Genomic DNA, 7,381 nt, shown 5'->3' with positions numbered 1-7,381 from the left:
GGCCACAGTGACTCCTCGCGGGCGGCGTTAGCTGCGTCGACCGCATGGTCGGTGGCGTTCGCCGGCTCTTGGTTGCATGGAGTGTGGTGCGACGAATTCGCAACGGCGCTTCGCGCTGGATTTTTCGTCACGTGAAATTCGTCGCGAAAGTTCGCTGCATGGAGGTTGGCCTTAAGGCTTCTTCAAAGTCCGATGTGGCGTTGACGCGCGTGCGCGCTCGGCACGGCGACGCCACGCGAGCAAAAGCGCAGCACTCTTTATAGACCGGCGCGAGCCGCGCCCGACGTATCCGTCGTCTGTCGCCATGCCCGGGCTGCAGCTGACGCGAGATGCAAAATGTTGCATTCCGCGCCGGCATCGTCACCCAGAATGCAGCGTGTCCGCGCCTCATCGAGCAAGATGGGCTGGTGGCGGCGCATGCAGCGAGCTCCAAGTTTCATATTATCCTGACGCTCCTAGTCTGGTATAGAATGCGCATGCGTCTAGGCGGCGACGCGCGGCGCCTAGACGTATCCATTTTTTGTACAAAACTAGGAGTTTCAGGATGATACTCGTATTAAATGCGCATGCGTCTAGGCGGTGCGGCGCACGGGGTGGACTATTGAGGGGTCAGTTTTCGCGCCACCGTAACGTAACGAGCCTGGCGTCGCCAACCTGCACCACCGCTGGCGCATGGGCACGCTGCGCCGGACTTTAATGTGGACTTTAGGAACGCTTGCACATGGATTACGCTCAGCATCGAATAAATTTAAGGGATACTTTTCGTCACTCCAGAGCAGCACATTGTCAGTAGCTGTGATGGTTATGTTGTGGGCCCAGGCCTCAAACACACATAGATGGCACAATGAACACAGATAGACTTTAATGACACGGGGACGGGGCTATGACGACGTACACGATCACACACAAAATTCACTTTTAAGTGGTCTGTCGCTAATACAGCGTCACTTTCGGATGAAATCTAATAGCGTGTCGGTATCACGCACTCGCATCGCAGTGATGACTCTAGCAGCGGATGGCGCAGGGGATGGAGGCCAGGGCGGAGGCCCGGCACACGACGAGCCACTCGCGTGACAGCTGGGTCGGGACGTCAGCCCGCCACGGCTGCACCGGAAGACGCCTCCGCTGCACCGGAACACGCCGGCGTCATATGCCAACACAGCAGTGGAGCAGGCCGGATCAGGCACACGAACAGCCAGGCCTGTTTTGCAGCTCACCCAGGAACACCGGCCCAGGGTAGATGGACAGCTCGGCTCGGTCGGGACGAAAGCCGAGACCAAGCACAGGCTCATACCGGGCACAGGCTCAGCCCAGGTACAGCGACAGCCCGGACCGCTCTCCCAGCTTAACCAGGAACACCGGCCTGGGGCAGGTGGACTGCTCGGCACGTTCGGGACGTAAGCCCAGACCAAGCTGCTCAGACTGGTGACATGGTTTGGTTTGGTTTGGTGCCTGTAGATACAGCACAACCCACTATGGGGGATTGGCCATGAATCGGGCGGAAGTGGGAAGAAAAATGACTGCCCCTTCAGTGCCTGGCCCCGCTCTTCCTCTTCCTCGTCCATCGCGCACCACAACAGTCACGCACCTTCGGCCGCGCAATTCAAACACAATCTTCACTCCTATCACAGTAGCACATACTGTGTTACACTAGTGGGGGTCGAATACGTTCATTGAAGACCAGTACAGACCGAGTTTCAAATACCGAGTTCTTCAAGTGACCGCCAAAGAGTGTCGTCGAATAGCGGTACGTAACCACTCTGGCATCTGCATTGATCCATACCAGCGAGACAGAGGTGCGTTGAAGAGCGGCACATATGTACGCATTGCCACATACTCATTGGCCCAAATTGCTGCGATAGTTTCGAAACTTGTTACTTCCGTACAACCGCCCGATGCGCTACCAATTCGACTACTACCATTGATCCATGTAAGCGGGAAAACGGTTATATACAAACATACACAGTCGTAGAAACATGGGTACATAGACAGCGTGCGAAAAGTGCGTGATGTAGCCAAAGACTGCGAACGCAATAAAATGACATCAGGAATCATCCACTGTAATCGATTTATTCCGTAAAATCTTGATCGAAAAAGAAACAAGCAATGAAAATAACTTCGCTATAACGTGAAGCAATTCCAGTCAGCTTCTATTTAATTTCCTTAACCACCGCTGTAGCTTAGCGGCAATGGCGCTGCGCTGTAAACACGAGGTCGCTGCATCAAATCCCGGCTGTGGCGTACGCCTTTCACTAGGGTGAAAACCAAGAACTCCCGTGTCCCGTTTATGGAGGGCACGTTAAGATTCCTTGGATGCAAAAATTAATCCGGAGTCCCCCGCTAAGGCGTGCCTCAAAATTGCATCGTGGTTTTGACGCGTAAAGCCCCACTGTGGGCTAAAATGTGGCTCAGGTCAGCCAGACGCACGAAGGGACTACCCAGAGACACATAGAGACAACTTTATACTGACAACACGGCGCATGGAACTAGGCAAACACTTAACACTGAACCTATAGGCTCTGGTTCTACGCAGCGACAGTGATAGTGAGGCACTCACAGTTCCGGCTTGGGAGCTCAGGCGTCCTGGCGATGACTTGGCGGACTTGGCGCCGTATGTCCGAAAGCCGGGACCTGGCTGGGCTCAGGAATACCGTTCCGGCATCTAGTCTGGTTCAACCTGGACTGTAGCGGCTAGGCTCAGGGGGCGTGGCGCCGGGACGTAGCCCAGGTTTCGGAGCGTTAGCTCTGAGATGTGGTCTTAGCTTGGCAGCACAGCAGCGGTAGGGAAAGCCGGGACGACACCCAGCTCAGTAGGAGCCGCGACGATGGCAGAAGCCGGGCTCAACCCTGGTTCGCAGTACAGGACCGGGATGTCGGGGCGTGTCCCGGCGTTCGATCCGCTCCAGTCTAAAGCTCGCCGTGCTGCATCCTTCTGTCAGCTGGTCCGCCCCGTCTATGGAGTTGATGTGTCACGGAACGCGCACCAACCACGCGCGCTCCCGCGCTCTTCGGACCCGCACGCCGAACAAAAGCACCGAAAGCCCGCGCATTTCATCTCGGCCCCGCACACCGAGCACAAGCATCTTAATGCAGTCCTCCTGCCACACTTCCCCCTGGTTCAAGAGCAGCGAGGCGGCGGGCGAGGGAAAGGCGGATACACTCAAATAGTACATAACACAGAATGAGTTAAGAGTTCAACAGTCTGGGTGCACGTCATTTGACATCACGCACTCAGCATATGTAGCCAAGGACAGGCTACTCAGTGACCCTAGATAGTCAGCGAAGATAGTCTGCACCAACATTATCAGATCATCGAATATATTCGACGCGGAAGTCGTAGTCCATCAGCAGTAAACTCCAGCGTAGGTTTCGAGTGTTAACCTGACGTGCAGAGTTGATATATCTGAGTGGTCAGACTGCAAGATAAATGGTCGACCGTATTGACCCTTTGCGGAGCAGTTTGCTCTAGAGGAACGACATGGCGCTTTCGGCGGCGCTCCATACGTTGCCTCAGCGAATGCGCACGAATATGAAACCATTACTACTTCTGTCCCGCAACTGTGCGATCAGCTGTCACAAATGCAACTGCGTGTTCGCTAATGCACTGCTCCCAAATCATTCTGCAAAATGTGTAACGATAAAGGGAAGACGTGTGCGGTAGTTCGCTGCAAAAATAGTGAATCGCATATTAAAGAATGGAATCAACCTGTGTCGCCGCTGCTATATAAGGACTGCCTGTGTTACCGCCCTTCGCGATCCAAGGCTTTCGTTGAGGCTATAAAAGATAATTCACCCGCCAGCGCTGTATAGCTAACATCCAAAGAAAGGACTTCAACTCCGGAACGTCGGCACTTCAGAGTGAGTACCGCTCGTTACAAAAGAAAGCAGCGCCACTTACTGGCATAGTAAGTTTCTCGCATGTTATCCACACATATCCACTCCTACTCGCTAGCAAACTTACGCCCATCCTATCGCCAACGTATCAATAATAAGTGAATGGGCGCACACTTGAATCAATGTGACGAAGCATGAGTGACGGTGACTACACCGACAAGACACGAATGTTGGAAGCTGAACGTTTCATGACAGTCCACAATGTAAGCGAGGGACTACCAATAATACGTCTTTGATACAAGCTACCGCAAAGCACTGAACACTTACATTCCATCACGAACAAATATATCGTAGCAGAGCACACCCGCGGGTGATTAAGCTGAATATAAACCATCAGAGAGTGGCCGCACCAAGGAACCGAGGAACTTTACTGAATCAGAAACTGACAAGCCGCTGCTTCAAAATGTTTGCTAAATAAAGAACGAAGAGCGCACTGCTCCCGATTTAATTCATAAGCGGAAAGTTTGAACAGATTGTAGTACATTTCAAGCCCCGATTTTAGTACAAGCACCGTATACGCTGGGCTCACCATTTGGACAAGGCGTAATGAGCTCTGAAAGCACTTACATATCCTCTAAAGCTGTGGCCAAAGCTTCGTGTCGTGCGCACAGTCACTGTCTACGATATCCGTCGAAACGGAGGTTTGCTGCGCCGCACCGGCGTAACGAGCTTGCATTGTAAACGTGGAGGCAGCGGAGGCAGCTGAGGCAAGCACTGGCCGCGTCACCACGTGATAAAACATGGCAGCGCCAACGGGAGCGCCACGAAAGGGTCAATAGGTGTACCTAAAACTTTTGCACGCCCCACCCGATGGCAAGGCATTCTGTCTCAATGGTCGTATATGCTGCTTCGCGCGGTCGCAGTTTCCTGCTGGCGTAAGACACCGGATGGAGGTGTCCGTTGTGTTCTTGTGGCAGAACGGCTCTCAGATTTCGTGACGATGCATCTGTGCGCCAAACAAAACGTTTTTCCCAAATTTGGTGCCTGTAATATAGGGTGGTGTGAGAGAGTTTGCTTGAGTAGCTCACATGCACCCTGGTGGATGTTGCGACAGTAGAGTTTACTTTGGCTCCATTGTGAGCTCTGTGAGAGTATAGGTGAGCTATGCATAGTTGCAAACGAATTCTCGATAATATCCAGTTAGGCCGAGGAAGGCTTGAAGTTCTTTCTTGTTTTTGGGTAGCTTTGCAGAAACAATTTTGTCCAATGTGTCCTTCAGTGGTTGCAATATGCCTTGTCCTACAACGTGACGAAGGTGACTTGTCGAGGGGACTATTTCACTTTTCTTTGGTTTGACAGTGAGATGTGCCGATCGTACACGGTGAAATATATGACGTTTTGTCGCCAAATTTTCCTCCGAAGTTGTACAACCTGGACGGCAGCGGCCAGGCTCAGGCTCAGGGGACGCGGCGCCGGGACGTAGCCCAGGTTTCGGAGCGTTAGCTCTGGTACGTGGTCCGATCATAGCAGCACAGCACCGTTGGTGAGAGGCGGCACGACGCCCAACTCAGCGGGTGCCGCGACCATGGTAGAAGCCGGATTCAGCCCGGGTTCACCGTACAGGACCGTGATGGGTCGTGACCCGGGGTTCGATCCGCTCCAGTCTAAAGCTTGCCGTGCTGCATCGTTCCGTCAGCTGGTCCGCCCCGTCGGTAGAGCTGATATCTAGCGGAACACGCACCAACCACGCGCAGTCCTGCAATCTTCGGCCTCGCACGCTCAACACAAGCACTGAAAGCTCGGGCATTTCACTTCTAGGCCCCGCACACCGAGCACAAGTATTTAAATGCCGTCGTCCTACCAAAGCCAGAATCATTTTTGAGCCGCGCGCGCAGTTCGCCACTCACAATTGGGACAATTGTGATGAAGATTATGAGCAACAACAAACTGCAGCAGCATCCCCAACGCTGCGCAGAAATTTCAATTGACGCCAAAGCTAGGAGACAACGCCCTGCCCGCAGCAACCGCTCTACACTCCGTTTTCAATGACCTTCCCTTACTACCGACGTTACAGAATGTGTTTATATGAAAATGCTAAAAGAAATTGTCATAAAAATCTTATTACGCTTTGGTATATTTCAAAACATCCCTTTAAAACCGAAATAAATGGGGTAAACTGATTCGTTTATTCTACGTGATTACTCACTCGGCACCGTGAAACGCGTGCTCTGTCCCCCCCTTGTTTGCGCTAAAACCTTCATTGCCCCTAACTCTACTTCTAATGTGACATATAAACATTTGGTTTAATTATTATTGTTTATTTAGAGCTATAGCTACACCAGCAATATACTCTGGCTTTATCCAAGCACCACCAACTTTCCTTACCTTGTTTTTGTCTAGCAACTTGATACTAGTATATTGTCAGGTTTTCAGAGGAAAAGAGATCAACCCTTTGAGAATGGTGTATAATGGTGCAGATGAAAAGGAGAACGGGGATGGAGGTTGATGTAAGTCGCGCCGTCCAATACTCGCGTTGGAGGGGGAGAGCATGAGGCGTACCAACCAATGGCGGTCTGCGGAAAAAGTACGTCAATGGAGGAGTGGGGTGTGAGAGGAGTTCGCATTAGCGTTGGTTGTATATTCGAAACTTTGGTCAAGCACTCTTGTTCGGAGCGTCGTAGAAAAGCGTGAGGAACACCGTCGCCCGGGGACGCCGACGCATCCCATCCCCCGCAAGTAGCGCCGTTCACGGCTTCGCTGCTCGACCTTCTTCACGGAGGGGAAGGGGCGGTGATTTTTTTAAATGCGCAGCATTTCTTGGGGAACATTTGCTACTTTTACCGCATCTATCTATCTAGCCGCCTACGACTTTGTGCTCTCATGGTCGTTTCGTTAACTTGGTATGTACCAAAATTGACATACTTGACAAGATTATTTTTCATGTTTCTTTACCATCTTTTCAGTGACACTTTGATAATTAGGGCTGTTCTTCTCGTGTAACATATTTACGAATTACCTAATTAAATCTTAGTAACAAAAAGAAATTACCGGAGGCCACTCCACTCAACTGGAAACAATATGTACTAGGTTTTCTTCGAGTAACGCAGTTCCCTTTTTAAATCTTGGTGCATGATATTTTGGACATCCTGTACAACGTACGTTTGAGCGTAACGGCTGATGTTCGCGTGAGTTCCCGAATGTACACCACCATCCCCTGCGCGTGCAAACTGATGTGAGAATGATTCTTTCGGTATAAAATGGGCGGCAACATTGAAGATAAAGATCAGCTACACGAACGCGCACCGAGCGTCGAGCAGTAACTCATTTATTTATTTATTTATTTATTTATTTATTTATTTATTTATTTATTTATTTATTTATTTATTTATTTATTGCATTTATTTATTGCAATACCCTCAGGGCCTAAGTGGCGTTACAGAGGTGGTGGGTACATTCTGATTAGACAAGCGCCATAATGTAAACAACAACAAAGCTATGTAGGAAAAGCAAAAAAAAAATACAAGAAAAAGAACAATGATTAACAGAG

The sequence above is a fragment of the Dermacentor silvarum genome, chromosome 1 (assembly GCF_013339745.2).
Source record: "Dermacentor silvarum isolate Dsil-2018 chromosome 1, BIME_Dsil_1.4, whole genome shotgun sequence".
In the NCBI taxonomy this organism is placed as follows: Eukaryota; Metazoa; Arthropoda; class Arachnida; order Ixodida; family Ixodidae; genus Dermacentor; species Dermacentor silvarum.
The sequence above is the reverse complement of the archived record's forward strand: the minus strand, read 5'-3'. Positions refer to the sequence as shown.